The 17,821-nt window shown below is 38.1% G+C and overlaps 1 long non-coding RNA gene across 1 annotated transcript in view; it reads right to left on the minus strand.

Moving 5' to 3' along the window:
* The window catches only part of LOC115216584, an 80,635-nt gene that overhangs the window by 34,749 nt on the left and 28,065 nt on the right, over positions 1-17,821 (minus strand). Inside the window, exon 3 of the long non-coding RNA XR_005000890.1 lies at positions 1,203-1,351. This is a non-coding gene — a long non-coding RNA (uncharacterized LOC115216584). The remainder of the gene's footprint in view (positions 1-1,202; positions 1,352-17,821) is intronic.

Genomic DNA, 17,821 nt, shown 5'->3' on the forward strand with positions numbered 1-17,821 from the left:
TTATTTACTTTATATTAAAATTTTTTATGTATTGATTAAGTCTTTCCTTGTTTGATTTACAAAATAGTGGTTTTGTCTCTAATTAATATTATATAATATTTTACTATAAAATTGGATTCAATCCTAAATCTGATTTTTCCCTGTAAATTTGGATTTATTCCCTAATATTTATTATATATATATATATATATATATATACATATATATTACTGGTGAAGGTTGGTCTATAGGGTTACCCTGAGCATTTTAAATAGGCCATAGGCCAATAGGTCTTAGGGTCTGAAGATACACCATAAAGGCAAGAAATCCAGGGTAACTCTATCAACTGACCTTCACTATTAATAAATATTGACTGCTCTACTTCTTAGAATGTGCTTCTTCTCTAGATTTATGTTTTTCTGAAAAAAACGATATGTATATTTGTGTGTGTGTGTATGTGTATGTGTGTGTTTGTGTGTGTGTGTGTGTGTATTTATCTTTGTCTTTAAAAATATATATAGATATAAAGATAAATATATATGTATGTATATATATTTATCTCTATTCCTCTCTCTCTGAAAATATACAGAGATATATGTGTATATGTATATACATACACACACACACACACACACATGCGCGTGCACACACACACACACACACGATAGGCTTCATTCAGTTTCTGTCTATCAAATCTACTCACAAAGCTCTGGTCAGCCCAAGGCTATAGTAAAAGATGCTTGCCCAAGGTGCCATGCAGTGGGATTGAACTCAGGACCATGTGGTTGGGAAACAAACGCCTCATGTGTGTATATATATATATATATATATATATTATATATATATATTATATATATATATATATGTATGTATGTATGTATGTATATATATATATATATATATATATATATATATATATTCATACATATACAGGCACACATGCACACACATAGGCACACACACATATATGTATGCATATATATAGATTTATATTTATCTACACACATATATACATAGACACATGAAGCTTTTGACAGTTTTCATAAGCCACAATACACACATAGAAGCAAACCCAAGAATCTGTCTTTCTTCTGAACCCCATCGCCATATTTGTACCTATAATGTTATGTTATTTAAAAAAAAAAGTTCAGTTGGTTTTTAGCAAAATGGCTAAATTTAATAAGAAAGAGGAGAGAGAGAAAGACAGAGTGCAGAAGACAAACCTTTAGGAAGTACTTCCACATTTCTTTTGCTGATCCCTTTTTCCTGTAAGATGGTGTTATATACACGTAGCGGAGATTCAGAATTGGTCCAGTCTCAGTAGAGAATGCATGAGAATAGAGGAGAAATCCAGTTAGATGTAATGGACCATCTGTAAAGAAAAAACAATATGAAGAAGAATTTTAAATGAATTGAAGGTTGAAATATAAGTGGTAAAATTTGCATTTATTAAAAACCAACACAACACCTGTATCTTTTGGAAGCATTGTTTCATGCTCAGAATTTCTGAAGGATGGAATAAACCACCCACATCCCTTGTTATCTGTAGTGACACTACATCCTTCAAAACTTCCATGCTTCCTGAAATTTGACAACAGTACACCTGATGCCCTGCCCCCACTCCGGTTTTTTTAAAATACTTATTCACTGGTCACTTCCTGTGCATATTTTCTGTACTGTTCAAGCAGTTTTGGTTCCTTTTTCAGGTGAGTTGTAGAGCACCTGAGCACTGTATACAATAAAGAATACTCTTCATCAGGCATTTGCCATATTCTGAATGCCTTACTTCCCTGGGCATTGACACATTGAAACTCCGACGTCTGGCAGCTGACTTGGCAGACACCCATAAAATTATTAACCATCTTACAAACAATAACTCTGAGCACCTTTTCAAACTCCACCCGTCTAACACCCGTGGACATATTTACAAAGTCAGAAAACAGCACAGCTCCCATGACTTTAGGAAACATTTTTTTCATGCTGAGAGTTGCTGAAGCATGGAACAAACTGCCGGCATCAGTTGTTAGTTGTCGGAGCACTGCATCCTTCAAAACTTCCATGCTTTCTGAGATTCGCCAACACTACACCTGATTTTCTCCCCTCCAAACACACACAAGCATGTAACTGACTCATACATTGTTCGCTTTCCAGACATTTGTACATTACTGCATATACTTTATACGCACTTTCTGACAAGTTGTGATGCACCTGAGCACTGTATACAATAATTTCATTATTACTATTATTATTATTATAAGTTCATTATTATTTTTATAAATTTTTGTATCAAATGTTTGTGGATATATTTTTTTATATGGGCCATCAGCAATTTCTTTAAGTACTAGAATGTTTTTCATCCTCTGTTATATTTAAAGCTAAATGCTATTTGCTAATAGTAACTATTTACCTGTGAAGTAGGAAGAAAGCCTGCTTTTTGGTTGGTGTGCTCAAGCAAACTGGAGTAAACAGAGTTATGTACCTTGCTCAGGGAAGTAAAAGAATGACTGCAGAAAAACATTTTGAACTTCCAGTGAATATAAATATATGTGTGTGGATACATATACGTACATATATATACCTATTTCTTTACTACCGACAAGGGGCTAAACACAGAGGGGACAAACAAGGACAGACAAACGGATTAAGTCGTTTCCATCGACCCCAGTGCGTAACTGGTACTTAATTTATCGACCCCGAAAGGATGAAAGGCAAAGTCGACCTCGGCGGAATTTGAACTCTGAACGTAACGGCAGATGAAATACCTATTTCTTTACTACCCACAAGGGGCTAAACACAGAGGGGACAAACAAGGACAGGCAAACGGATTAAGTCGATTCCATCGACCCCAGTGCGTAACTGGTACTTATTTAATCGACCCCGAAAGGATGAAAGGCAAAGTCGACCTCAGCGGAATTTGAACTCTGAACGTAACGGCAGACGAAATGCGGCTACACATGTCGTCCGGCATGCTAACGTTTCTACCAGCTCTCCGCCTTACATATATACCATCATCATCCTCATCCTCATTTAACGTCCGTTGTCCATGCTTGCATGGGTTAGAAGGTTGGTAAACTGAGGGGCTGTACCAGACTCTAGTTTGATTTAGCATGCTTTCTATGGCTGGCTACCTTTCCTAATGCCAACCACTCCAAGAGTCTAATGGGCGCTTTTACATGCCAGCAACATCGGTGCCAGTTTCATGACACCAGCATATGCATGGTTCTGGGTTCAGTCCCACTGCAATGCACCTTGGACAAGTGTCTTCTACTATAGCCTCGAGCTGACCAAAGCCTTGTGAGTAGATTTGGTAGTTGGAAAATGAAAGAAGCCCGTCGTATATATGTATATGCATATATATATGTGTGTGTGTTTGTGTGTCTGTGTCCCCCACCAACATTGCTTGACAACTGATGCTGGTGTGATTACGTCCCTGTAACTTAGCGGTTCGGCAAAAGAGACCGATAGAATAAGTACTAGGCTTACAAAGAATAAGTCCTGGGGGTGGTGCTCCAGCATAGCTGCAGTCAAATGACTGAGACAAGTAAAAGAGTAAAAGAGTAAAGAGTAAGTGTAATAAAATTTAATAAACTCAATGCATGAAGTGTCACTGTTGTACTCAAGGCCTAATGTAGAGCCCACCACAGGAACTAGCTTAAAAGTCACCCAATAGGGTGGCCTTTAAAGTATATATATATATATATATATGTATATATAGGCGCAGGGGTGGCTGTGTGGTAAGTAGCTTCCTAACCAACCACATGGTTCCGGGTTCAGTCCCACTGTGTGGCATCTTGGGCAAGTGTCTTCTGCTATAGCCCTGGGCCGACCAATGCCTTGTGAGTGGATTTGGTAGACGGAAACTGAAAGAAGCCCGCCGTATATATATATATATATGTATGTATGTGTGTATTTGTGTGTCTGTGTTTGTCCCCCTAGCATTGCTTGACAACCGATGCTGGTGTATTTATGTCCCCGTCACTTAGCGGTTCGGTAAAAAGAGACCGATAGAATAAGTCCCGGGTCGACTTGCTCGACTAAAGGCGGTGCTCCAGCATGGCTGCAGTCAAATGACTGAAACAAATAAAAGAAAAAAGAGAGAAAGATATATATATATATATATATATATATATCATCATCATCATCGTTTAACGTCCGTTTTCCATGCTAGCATGGATTGGATGGTTCAACTGGGGATCTGGGAAGCCAGAAGGCTGCACCAAGCTCCAGTCTGATCTGCCCTTCCTAACGCCAACCACTCCATGAGTGTAGTGGGTGCATTTTACGTGCCACCGGCACAGAAGCCAGTCAAGACGGCACTGGCATCAGCCACGTTCGGATGGTGCTTTTTATGTGCCACCAGCACAGGTATCGTAACTACAATTTCCATTTGATATTTATTTTGATATTGATGTACTTGACTTAATAGGTCTCCTCAAGCACAGCAGGTCATCCTACGATCCAAGGACACCCTACGATCCAATAATTATATATATATATATATATATACTCATTTACTTGTTTCAGTCATTTGACTGTGGCCATGCTGGAGCACCGCCTTTAGTCGAGCACATCGACCCCAGGACTTATTCTTTGTAAGCCCAGTACTTATTCTATCGGTCTCTTTTGCTGAACCGCTAAGTTACAGGGACGTAAACACAACAGCATCAGTTGTCAAACGATGTTGGGGGGCGGGGGACAAACACAACACACAAACATACACATATATATATACATATATACGACGGGCTTCTTTCAGTTTCCGTTTACCAAATCCACTCACAAGGCTTTGGTCGGCCCACGGCTATAGTAGAAGAGGTGCCACGCAGTGGGACTGAACCCGGAACCATGTGGTTCGTAAGCAAGCTACTTACCACACAGCCACTCCTACGCATATATATATATATCTTTTATACTTTATCTTTTATCTTTTACTGGTTTCAGCCCAGGGCTGAGGTCATGCTGATGCACAATCTGTAGTTACCCACTGTTTTTGGTGAAGTAGCGAGTTGGACAGAGCTGCTTATCTTTGCGTCTCCTGCTGCAATGTGGGTTCATCTGGTATCTTTGATAGAAATCTGTCCAGACGTTCTTGAAAACTTCCACATCAACACCATGTAGATCTCTAAGGTTGCCTGGAAGGATATTGAACAATTGCAGGCCCTTGAAACCCAGACAATTGCAGTACTGTGTCCTTATTTTAGATGGGGAAGACAGGATCTTTGATATGATGCAGTGCCAAGGATTGGTATAGCTGTCAATTCCAAAATTAGGTGCTAAACCCTCCAAAGTCTTCCAAATATATATCATTGTATACCTTTCTCATCTTCTCTCCAGGAAATAGAGACTCAGCTCCTTTAGCCTCTCCCAGTAACCCATCTTTTGCATCAAGTCAGTCTTCTTTGTGTATTGGTGCTGGATCGCTTCAAGTTCCACAGTTTGTTTCACACTCTTTGGGGACCAAAGTTGGGCTCTGTAGTCCAAGCAGCTGAGAATGAAAGTCTTCCATAGGGGTATCAGGGCTTCCCGTTTCCTGGTTCTGAATGTCCTCAGAATCCAGCCAACCACTCGCCTACACAGTGTTGCCATCTTGGTAATATGCACATAGAATGTTGCATCATTGCTCACGTGAACCCCCAGGTCATATTACCTTCTGGTCCAGTGTATTCCAATTTTAGCCTGGTGTTGGACCGATAGTGGAGTGCCTGAAATTTCATAGCAATGAACTGCACGTTATTTTTGTTAGCCCATTCGTAGATTTCGTTCAGGCCCTTCTGCAGTTCTATGATATCCTCTGGGTTCCTAACTTCCTGTGATAGTTTTGTGTTGTCAGCATAGCTGGTCAGATTCGCTGACATGGAGGGCATGTCTGAGAGGGCCACCACAAACAGTAGTTGGCTGGATTCTGAGGACATACAGAACTAGGAAAAAGAAAGCCCTGCTACTTCCATGGAAGACTTCCGTTCTCATGCTCCGCAACCTGTATGCTGCAGCATACAAGTGTGCCACGAGATGATGCTAGGTGTGCTGCAATGTAACCTGAATATAATTTTTTCCCCCCTATACTTTTAGTTATATATTTTTCATTCAGGTGTGCTGCCAAATTTTGAAAAGAATAGAAGTGTACCGCAAGTGAAAAAAGGTTGTTGAGTGCTGCACTATATTGATAATAATAATAATAATAGTGATAATAATAATAATAATAATAATAATAATATAATAATAATAATAATAATATAATAATAATAATAGTAATAATAATAATAATAATAATAATAATAATATAATGATGATGATGATGATGATGATGATGATGATGATGATGATGATGATGATGATGGTGGTGGTGGTGATAAATTTCGTGTCACAGGCCACTCTGAGTTATTTCTTTAAGCTCATTTTATATCAATTTTGTAAAAAAACTGGGTTTTTTTAAAACCCTTAATGGCATATCAATTATTGAGAATCATAGATTTCTTGAGATGATTTTCCCCTTTTTATTCGGAGTTAGTTACAATTGTTTACCTTGTCTTGAAGTGAAGATATTTTAAATGGATCTATATTTTTACTTACTCACTTGTTTGTCTCTAGCTATGGTTAAGTAGACTTCATCCAGCAATGTCACAGCCAGTGCCAGCCTGAGAGTGATAGTTATCTCTTCTTTCAGGAGTACTAGAAACAACACCAGCATGTGAATGATAGCAGTCTTTACTCTTGGGAGCACTAGAGACAGCATCAAGGTGAGAAAGAGCTATCTCTACTCTCAAGAATACTAGAGACAATACTATTATTTTTTTTTTGTGACCCCCTTCGGTCAGACACTGACCATGGGTTTGCACCTAGAGAGTTACCCTCTGAGGCACAAGTCTGGGCAAGGTTGTTTTTATGGAAGACCAGCAGTCGCCCATGCATACCGGCCTACCCTCTCCACGTCACCGATGTTGTCCAAGGGAAAGGCAAAGGGGCCGATACAGCTTGGCACCTGTGACGTCGCAACTCATTTCTACAGCTGAGTGAACTGGAGCAACGTGAAATAAAGTGTCTTGCTCAAGAACACAACATGCAGCCCGGTCCGGGATTCGAGCTCACAACCTCACGATCGTAAGCTCGACGCTCTAACCACTGAGCCACGCGCCTTCTCAATACTATTATAAGTCATACTATTATAAGTCATTCATAAAAGTGAAAGTAAAAGTAGAAAAAAACTATTAATGTTGTGTGAATATTGGGTAACACTAGCTCAATGATATCTAAGTTATTTTACTAAATTCTTTCTTATATTCAAAATTAATTGAAAGAAACACAGAGCATCTCAAAAGAAATATGGTAACTAATAGGTTAAATGATATAGTAATAATGATTTCAAGTTTTGGCACAAGGCCAGCAAGTTTGGGGTAGGTGTGAGATGATAACATCGACCCCAGTGTTCAGCTGGTACTTAATTTTATTGACCCTAAAAGGATGAAAAGTAAAGGCAGAATTTGAACTCAGAATGTACAGATAGACTAAATGCTTCTAAGCATTTTGTCTGGCGTGCTAATGATTCTACCAGGTTGCCACCTCAAACAAAGAAATGACTAGAAAAGCACTTGGAGATTGCGGACCTCCACCAAGCAGCTCATTTTAAGAGAGATACGCAAGTAAAATTACTAATAGAGAAACAAAAATAAACTTTGGAAACAACAACGCCATCATAGGTTATTTGGAAACGATGATCGTGTTTTCAAGGGAGATAATCAAAGAATGTAACATTGTAATACTTCATGTGAAGTAAATATAACAAATGAAAAATCCTTCAAGAATCCATAAAACTTCCCAGATCACTACCAAAATTTCATCATCTGTTCCTTGTGCCATTACCAACTTTTTCTGCAAGTTTCATTAAATACTTTTTTACAACTTTTTGAGTTATTTTGCACACAAACGGACAGACGGACGAACCAATGCCAATGTAAAGATAACTTCCTTCCTTGGCAGAGGTAATAATAAATGAAAGAAGCAGCTCATTCTTCCCACAATACTTGCCTTGCCCCAGACATTGGCAACCCACACTATGCTACCTGAGAGTACTAGCTGTCTGTACTCCAGTGAGTACTGGGAACATTACCAATACTAAAGTTCAAAAGACTTAAAGATTTTGGTATTGAAACATCAACCATATTTTCAATTGCATTTATACAAATGAATACATCTGCATTCAGTCAGTCACATTGCCAAGTGTAAGTGCATGTGATGCACATGTGTGTGTGTGTGTGTGTGTGTGTGTGTGTGTGTGTGTGTGTGTATGTGTGTGTGTGTTTGTATGTGTATGTGTTTGTGTGTGTGTTTGTGTGTGTGTGTGTTTGTATGTGTTTGTGTGAGTGTTTGTGTGGTGTGTGTGTGTGTGTGTGTGTGTTTGTATGTGTATGTGTTTGCGTGTGCGTGTGCGTGTATGTGTGTATGTGTGTTTGTATGTGTGTGTTTGTGTGTGTGTGAGTGTTTGTGTGTGTTTGTGTGTGTGTGTTTGTATGTGTATGTGTTTGTGTGTGCGTGTGCGTGTATGTGTGTATGTGTGTGTGTGTGTATGTGTTTGTGTGTGTGTGCGTGTTTGTGTGTGTTGTGTGTGTGTGTGTGTGTGTTTGTATGTGTGTGTGTGTTGTGTGTGTGTGTGAGTGTTGTGTGTGTGTGTGTGTGTTTGATGTGTATGTTTGTGTGTGTGTGAGTGTTTGTGTGTGTGTGTGAGTGTTTGTGTGTGTTTGTGTGTGTGTTTGTATGTGTGTGTGTGAGTGTTTGTGTGTGTTTGTGTGTGTGTGTGTGTGTTTGTGTGTGTTTGTGTACATGTGTGTTTGTGTGTGAGTATGTGTGCTTGTGTGTGTTTGTGTGTGTTTGTGTGTGAGTGCATGTGTGAATGTGTGTATTCATGTGTATGTTTGTGTGTGTGTGTGTGTGTGTGTGTGTGTAGGTGTTGGTCTTATAGAAGAGAGGTGAATGAAGAAGAAAAGGGTGGAAGCTTTTCAGCCGGAAATGTGATGATGATGATGATGATGAGATGATGATGACGGCGGTGAGTTGCAGAAAAGGAATTGATAGATAGAAAAGAGAATGGGGAACTTAGTTGCAGTAAAATGAGTAGGTGGCCATGATAATGACAGCGGTGGTGGTGGTGGTGGTGATGATGAGGAAGAAGAAGAGGAGAATATTGATGATGATGATGAGTGGCTGTGTGATAAGTAGCTTGCTAACCAACCACATGGTTGCGGGTTCAGTCCCACTGCGGGGCATCTTGGGCAAGTGTCTTCTGCTATAGCCCCGGGCCGACCAATGCCTTGTGAGTGGATTTGGTAGACGGAAACTGAAAGAATATATATGTATATATACATATATATATGTGTGTGTGTATGATTGTGTTTGTCCCCTAGCATTGCTTGACAACAGATGCTGGTGTGTTTACATCCCCGTCACTTAGCGGTTCGGCAAAAGAGACCGATAGAATAAGTACTGGGCTTACAAAGAATAAGTCCCGGGGTCGATTTGCTCGACTAAAGGCGGTGCTCCAGCATGGCCGCAGTCAAATGACTGAAACAAGTAAAAGAGTAAAAGAGTATGATAATAATGATGGTGATAATAATGGTAATGATAACGGTGGCAGTATTGATGATGATAATGATGTTGATGATGATGATGATGATGAGAATGATGATGATGATGATGATGATGATGATGATAATGCTGACCATGACAGTGATGAAGAAGATAATGCCGATGAGAATGATGATAATGAATGATGCTGATGATAGTGATGATGACAATGACGATGGTGATGATGATGACTAAGGCAACAACTATGTCGATGTTGTCAGCTACAAGAGACAGCGATCTTGATGATGATGATGATGATGATGATAATGTTTATGAGGATGATTGTCTTGATGTTGACAATAATAGTAGCATCGGAAGGAAATTATGATACCGATAAGTTTTTTTATTTTTTTATTTCTATTTTTTTTCCTTTCTTTATTTCACTATTCTTCATTCATTTTTTTTTTTTTTTTTTTTGGTCCAGACATAACACTGCTTTGATTCAAAAGTGTTGATTCAAAAATTCTTGACGAAAATAGAATCTTATGGAAATATCTTATCTCCCTATCATTTATAGAAATTGAATTAAGAAATAATTTTGGTGATTATTTCCAGTCTGCACCTCATTTTACAATAATAGATATATTTTTACTTATCCACTTACACTGGTTGGTTCTATTGAATTCAGAAACACTGGATTAATTTTATTGAATTCTAAAATACTGACTGATTCTATTAAATTCCAAAAGACTTCTAAGACAAGGTTATGACTCTTTAGCAGAGTTCCCAGAACAGACAATGACATGGCACCAACTTTGTATTCTACAGTTTTAGACATTATGAATATAAACGCTGACTTTAAGGATGAATATTTCATTTGTGTTGGCAGTGTCAGATTTATCCTTCAAGAGCCACTTCAGGAAACTTTTGGTATAACTTCAAGAAGTTATATAAAGTAAGGAAGGTCCCTTGTTAGAAAATTACACTCTAAGGTCTCAAAAACATTGAAAATATTGTTTAAAAGTTATTTTGAGGCCTTTTTTCCTACCCATCTCTTTTGCTGAGACATTAAGTTATGGGGATTTAAACAAACCCAAACTGGTTGCCAATTGGTGGGAGAAACAAATACAAGTACGTACACATACATATATGTGCGCATGCACACACGCACACACACACAAACACACACACACACACACACACACACACACACACACGCACATGCACACACATACGATTTATTATCACCGTCATTTAACGTTTGTTGTCAATGCTGGCATGGGCTGGAGAGTTTGACTAGAGGTGGCCAGCTGGAGAGCTGCACTAGGTTCCTGTCTGGTTCGCCATGGTTTCTATGGCTGGATGCCCTTCCTAACACCAACCATTCTACAGAGTGTGCTGGGTGCTTTTACGTGGCACCACACAAGTGCTATTACATGAGTGCTTTTTACATGGCACCGGCACAAGACTCTTGCAGGCCAATCCTCTTCACCAGTGGGGAGCATCCTTAGTGCACCTGCTGTGGAGTATGGGTTTTCTTGAGTACAGCAAGGCACCAGATATCTTGACCCTTTGTCATCTTGTTTGAAAGGTTCAGCATCCTGAGGTTGTCCTTCAACATTTTGTCCCATGTCTTCTTGGGTTTCCCTCTTCCACATGTTCCATCTACCTTGAGAGATTGACACTTCATTATGGACCTGTTGGCATCCATCTGCATCCTGAAGCTATGATAGAAGACACTTGCCAAAGGTGCCATTCTGTGGAACTGAATCCAAAACCATGTGGATTATAAGTCTGTAAGGTTCAGCATGTTTAGTTTATAACTAAATCTGGTACTGGGTATAGTCTTAAATTACTCAAGGAATTTCAGATCTGATCCCTTTATAAATATGTGGTTTGACCCAATGATGTAGACTGAGTGGTCTGGTTATTTTCTTAGAGTAAAGTAGCCAAATATCTTGAACTGTTATGTTTCCATTTTTTCATTTATATAATCATGTAAGATGTGCAGCTGTGGCTGTGTGGTTAAGAAGCTTGTTTCCAAGTCAAGTGGTTCTCAGTTCAATCCCACTGTCTGTCACTTTAGGCAAGTGTCTTCTACTATAGGCCAGGGCTGATTAAATTCTTGCGAGTAAATTTGATAGACAGAAACTGAAAGAAGCTTGTTGTATATGTGTGTGTGCAGATGTAATGTGTGTGTGTATGTGTGCGTAATGTCTGGATAAGTACTTTTTTAAAATCAATCTTGAAATGGAGTAAAGCAGAGCTGACCTCAGTGGTATTTGGACTCAGAGAGTATTGGCATTCAGAGCAGATAGCCATGAGTCATTCTATTCAGTGTTTTAACAACTCTGCCAATTCATTGCCATTGCATAGTTAACTACTTTATATCAGTGGAGGCGCAATGGCCCAGTGGTTAGGGCAGCAGACTTGCGGTCATAGGATCGTGGTTTCGATTCCCAGACCGGGCGTTGTGAGTGTTTATTAAGCGAAAACACCTAAAGCTCCACGAGTCTCCGGCAGGGGATGGTGGTGATCCCTGCTGCACTCTTTCACCACAACTTTCTCTCACTCTTACTTCCTGTTTCTGTTGTACCTGTATTTCAAAAGGCCGGCCTTGTCACTCTCTGTGTCACGCTGAATATCCCCGAGAACTACGTTAAGGGTACACGTGTCTGTGGAGTGCTCAGCCACATACACGTTAACTTCACGAGTAGGCTGTTCCGTTGAGTGCTTCCATCCACCACTTTATATCACAGATAGAACTGATTAGAGACATCAAACAATAGCAAGAGAAAACAATATAGTTTTCATACCTTCAAATGCATTTATATGAATGAAAAAATAGAATGACTTATTGGGGAATATGTATAAAACAAGGAAGATTAACTTGCTACCATCTTTCTTCTTTGGTTATTGTGCACAGTGTATCTCATTATGTAATATATTATATATTTCTCTTCTATTGGCACAGGTGGTAAGAAGTTTACTTGCCAACTACATGGTTCTGAGCTCAGTCCCACTGCATGGCATCTTGGGCGAGTGTCTTCTACTATGGCCTTGGATTCTGGTTTTTTTTTTTACAATTTGGTGTGGATTTCTTTGTTTATGACAGCTACTGGTAGTGCCCCAGCGGTGGTGCCCCAGCTACTGGTGGTGCCCCAGCTACTGGTGGTGCCCCAGCTACTGGTGGTGCCCAGCGGTGGTGCCCCAGCATGGCCGCAGCCATTGGGCTAAAACATTTTTAAGGGTTTAAGGATACTGTTGTGATAACTACAAACAGGTAGTATAATACATTACTCACAATCAGGATGGCTGGAAAGAGTCCATCAAATGGAAGTGAAGGTAGTAGTAGTAGTAGTAGTAGTAGTAGTAGTACTGGAAGTAGTAGTAGTGGTAGTAGTAGTAGTAGTGGTAGTGGTGGTGGTGGAAGTAGTAGTAATAGTAGTAGTAGTTGTAGTAGTAGTAGTAGTAGTAGTAGTAGTAGTAGTAGTAGTAGTAGTAGTAGTAGTAGTAGTATGAAAAGAAGTCATAAAGGGGTTATGTTGGACATCAAACTTGATATTTTACAAAGGGTTGATGTGGGAGACAAACTCAATCATAGAATAAAAACAATAAGCTAGCAACAACTAAAATGGAAATAAATGGAAATAAAAGCAAAAATTAAAGTAATGCATTCACATAGTTACTCTAAACGTCTAGATATTGATTTCTTCACAGATCTGAAGTAATACTTTAAATGGAATGGTTCTTGAGTAGGAGGATCAACAATCAGACTGATCATAATGTGTTCATAAACGCAATGACCATTCAAGCAAAAGTCAAAAGTTTGTAGGATAATTTGCAAACAGAATGGAAAGTGTAATTTCTGATGTAAAAACTTTTCAGACCAATAAAAACTGGTCTGAAAAGTTTGAGAGACACTTTTTTCTTTTTCTATAAAATAGATATGACAGGATAAGCAGCCAGTATTGATGCAGTGTTGATACTAATTTCACTGGGAAATGAATCTCAATTAATAAGCATGACAGTCAATACAAAAATAGGCTTTCTTTTGTAGAATTCTGCATTACACCAAAATTCTCTGGAATGCAGAATTCCATAAGAATGAGATACTTTACCCACCCCCATATATATACATGGTGTCCAAATGAATAACTTGTTGCTGCTTCCAACTTGTGAGTAACCAACATAGAGTTAGCCACGGGAGAAGCATGCAGTAAAGAGATCAGTCCAACTACCTAGAAGGATTGACCCAGGGATTTATTAATTGAAATACCAAAACATACTTTGACTGGAAACTGAAGCATCTTAAATTCAAATGGAACATCTGGCTGTGTGGTAAGTAGCTTGTTTACCAACCACATGGTTCTGGGTTCAGTCCCACTGCGTGGCACCTTGGGCAAGTGTCTTCTGCTATAGCTTCGGGCCGACCAAAGCCTTGTGAGTGGATTTGATAGATGGAAACTGAAAGAAGCCCGTCGTATATATGTATATATATATATATGCATGTGTGTGTCTGTGTTTGTCCCCCTAGCATTGCTTGACAACCGATGCTGGTGTGTTTATGTCCCCATTACTTAGCAGTTCGGCAAAAGAGACCGATAGAATAAGTACTGGGCTTGCAAAAGAATAAGTCCTGGGGTCGATTTGCTCGATTAAAGGCAGTGCTCCAGCATGGCCGCAGTCGAATGACTGAAACAAATAAAAGAGTAAAAGAGTAAAGAGAGTATCTATAGTTATGAGCGGAAATTTTGGAATAAAGACATTTTCTTCTTTGTGACTATCTGTTATGATTGTTGCCTGTAGGACACGGGGCTTCATGGAAGTAACAATTAAGTGAGTTCCGTTACTCAGGCAAGGTGGGTCAAGATTCCTAAGCAACATAATGGGAGCATCTAGCTTTAGTGTCAAGTTATGCAGTGGCATCCCATGGGTTTAAGCATGTTCTGATATTCAACCTGATCTTGATTGACTGTTCTGTTAATTGATGGAAAAATCATTTCTGATATATCTGTTGACTTTTGAAAAAAGTTATTGGTTGAAGCCAGTATACACACAAACACACACATACATACATTTAATCCAAAAGCTGAAACAATATATATATGCTACCTAGTGGCATGTATCATGCTTTCAGTAGACAGATAGATTGATAAATGTGTGTGGGTGTGTGTGTGTGTGTGTGTGTCTGTGCAAGTGTGTGCATTCATGTGTGTGTCCGTGCTTGTGTGTGTGTGCAAGTGTGTGCATTCATGTGTGTGTCCGTGCTTGTGTGTGTGTGTGCAAGTGTGTGCATGCATGTGTGTGTCCGTGCTTGTGTGTGTGTGCAAGTGTGTGCATGCATGTGTGTGTCCGTGCTTGTGTGTGTGTGCAAGTGTGTGCATGCATGTGTGTGTCCGTGCTTGTGTGTGTGTGTGCAAGTGTGTGCATGCATGTGTGTGTCCGTGCTTGTGTGTGTGTGCAAGTGTGTGCATTCATGTGTGTGTCCGTGCTTGTGTGTGTGTGCAAGTGTGTGCATGCATGTGTGTGTCCGTGCTTGTGTGTGTGTGTGCAAGTGTGTGCATGCATGTGTGTGTCCGTGCTTGTGTGTGTGAGTGGTTTTGTGTTTGTGTCCCATTTGACCACCAGCGACAACCAATGTTGGTTTGTTTACGTCCCCCATGACTTAGCAGTTTGGCAGAAAGAAATGGATAGAATAAGTACCAAACTTAAAAAAAGAATATAAGCAATGGGGTCGATTTGTTCAACTAAATCCTTCATGTCAGAGCTGCAGCATGGTCGCAATCCAATGGCTGAAATAAGTGAAAAAAAGATTTAGAAAAAAAAATCATTACTTTATTCAGAAGATCTGATTGTGTAGGCCTTGGAACATTAATTAACTTGGAAACATTATTGTTTCAAAGCAAATATGAAAATAATTTTGTTTACAATATAATGCGTGTGAAAGGTCAGCTATTCCTGATATATAGATATATTTATATGTATATGATAATGATGGTGATGATAATGACAATGATTATATATATGAATATATGTATATATATATATATATATATATATATATATATATCTATATATATATATATATATATATATATATATACATTTATATATATATACACATATTATATATATAATATACAACACATATATGTATATATATATATTATATATAGAGGGCATTATACATACATGCCAGAAGGCATTATACATACAAGCCACACGCTAAGAGGGACAATTAGTCATTTCTAACCAAATGACTAATTGGTAGAAATGATTAATTGTCCCTCTTAGCGTGTGGTTGTATGTATAATGCCTTCTGGCATGTATGTATAATGCCCTCTATATATAAATTAATATGTTCAATAAGAAATAATTATTTTCGAAATTTTTTCTCTTATGAGTTTTCACGCTATCTACCTGACAATTTCTTGTTAAGTTTTCCTTATTAAGTAGTTGTCCTTAATTGCTAAATGTATATAATATATATATATATATATATATATATATATATATATAGATAGATAGATATATAGATATACACATATATATATGTATACACATATATATGTGTGTGTTTGTGTTGTGTGTGTGCATAGACATTGAATTCAAAAGCCACAGCAATGCAGTTGAGAAAAAAATATTAGTATTTCTGGTAAAATTTTTACATTTTTCTAATTTTTTTTAAAACAGAAAAATATTGTTACTAACTGCATTGTCATGGCTTTCTAAATCACCATTTTCTATTCTGCAATGCGGCAAATGAACTACAACAAATATAGATATATATATATATATATATATATATATATATATATATATTATGTGAAATAGAAAGATGAATAATCTGTAGTAGATTAAACAAAAGTTTAACCGATACCTTAGTAGCAAAAATCACAGCAGTAAACAGCACGGTTGGAGGTACAACGATTTCTGTTCAATCTGCGTTCAGCTCCATTTCTTCACATTCACCAATAATGTTTTATATATATATATATATATATAGATATATATATATATATACATATATATATATATATATATGTATATATATATATATATATATATACACACATACATACATACATACATATATATATATATATATATATATATATATACATACATACATACATACATACATACATACATACATACATATAAATATATATATAAATATATATATTATATTATATATAAATATATATATTATATATAGAGGGCATTATTACACATAAATGCTGCACGCTAGGAGGGACTCTTAAAGTCAAAACAACCAAAATAAACATATTGTACAGAATGCAAGTCTCGAAGCAAGTCATTTAAAAACAGAATTTAGCTGCAGATCACCAGTGATTTCGTAATCAACGCAGTGGTTGCGTCCTTTCAAGTTTGTTTATAAAAATATTATTTATGCAGTGTGTGTGTATATATATATATATATATATATATATTAATTAAAGTGTACAGTATTATATATCCATTATGGTTGATCTTACTAATCAGTTTCATACTAGGAGGTCAACAGAGTGTTAGATAACAGCCTGATTATGTAACCCTATGCTCCTTAGAGGTAGCAGTTATGAAATGAAATATGGTGACTGTTCTCTACTGTGGTTTTTGTGAAGAAGACAACAAAATGAACAGAGCAAGATTTAAGTTAAGAGTTATGTCCCTTGGCACCAAAACACTGTCTCTGCTTGGTGTTGCTAGGCAGCGACAAGAGTTTTCTAGAAAAGTGTGTATGGGAAATGTGTTTGTTTTAGGGTTGATGTTCTGGTAGAGTATGAATGTATGCATTTGTACTATATGTGTAGCATTTTTGGAGGGGGTGGGGATTGTTGGGCTGGTGCCCAAAGGCCACATAAACATCTGTGTGTTTGCTTGAGTGCTTTTTGTATGTTTTGATTAAATTCTTTGGTTAAACTTTTTGGAGCATTTATGTAGGTATGGGGTGTGTGTTGGGGTAACAGGCGGCGAGCTGGCAGAAACGTTAGCGTGCCGGGAGAAATGCGTAGCCGTATTTCGTCTGCCGTTACGTTCTGAGTTCAAATTCCGCCGAGGTCGACTTTGCCTTTCATCCTTTTGGGGGTCGATAAATTAAGTACCAGTTACGCACTGGAGTCGATATAATCGACTTAATCCGTTTATCTGTCCTTGTTTGTCCCCTCTGTGTTTAGCCCCTTGTGGGTAGTGAAGAAATATATATGTGTGGGGTTTATATGGGGGGGGGGGGGTTTGAAAAAGGTTCATTGGGTTAATGTTTGCTCTGTTAGGGCATGTG

This window comes from Octopus sinensis, linkage group LG10 (genome assembly GCF_006345805.1).
Source record: "Octopus sinensis linkage group LG10, ASM634580v1, whole genome shotgun sequence".
Taxonomy (NCBI): Eukaryota; Metazoa; Mollusca; class Cephalopoda; order Octopoda; family Octopodidae; genus Octopus; species Octopus sinensis.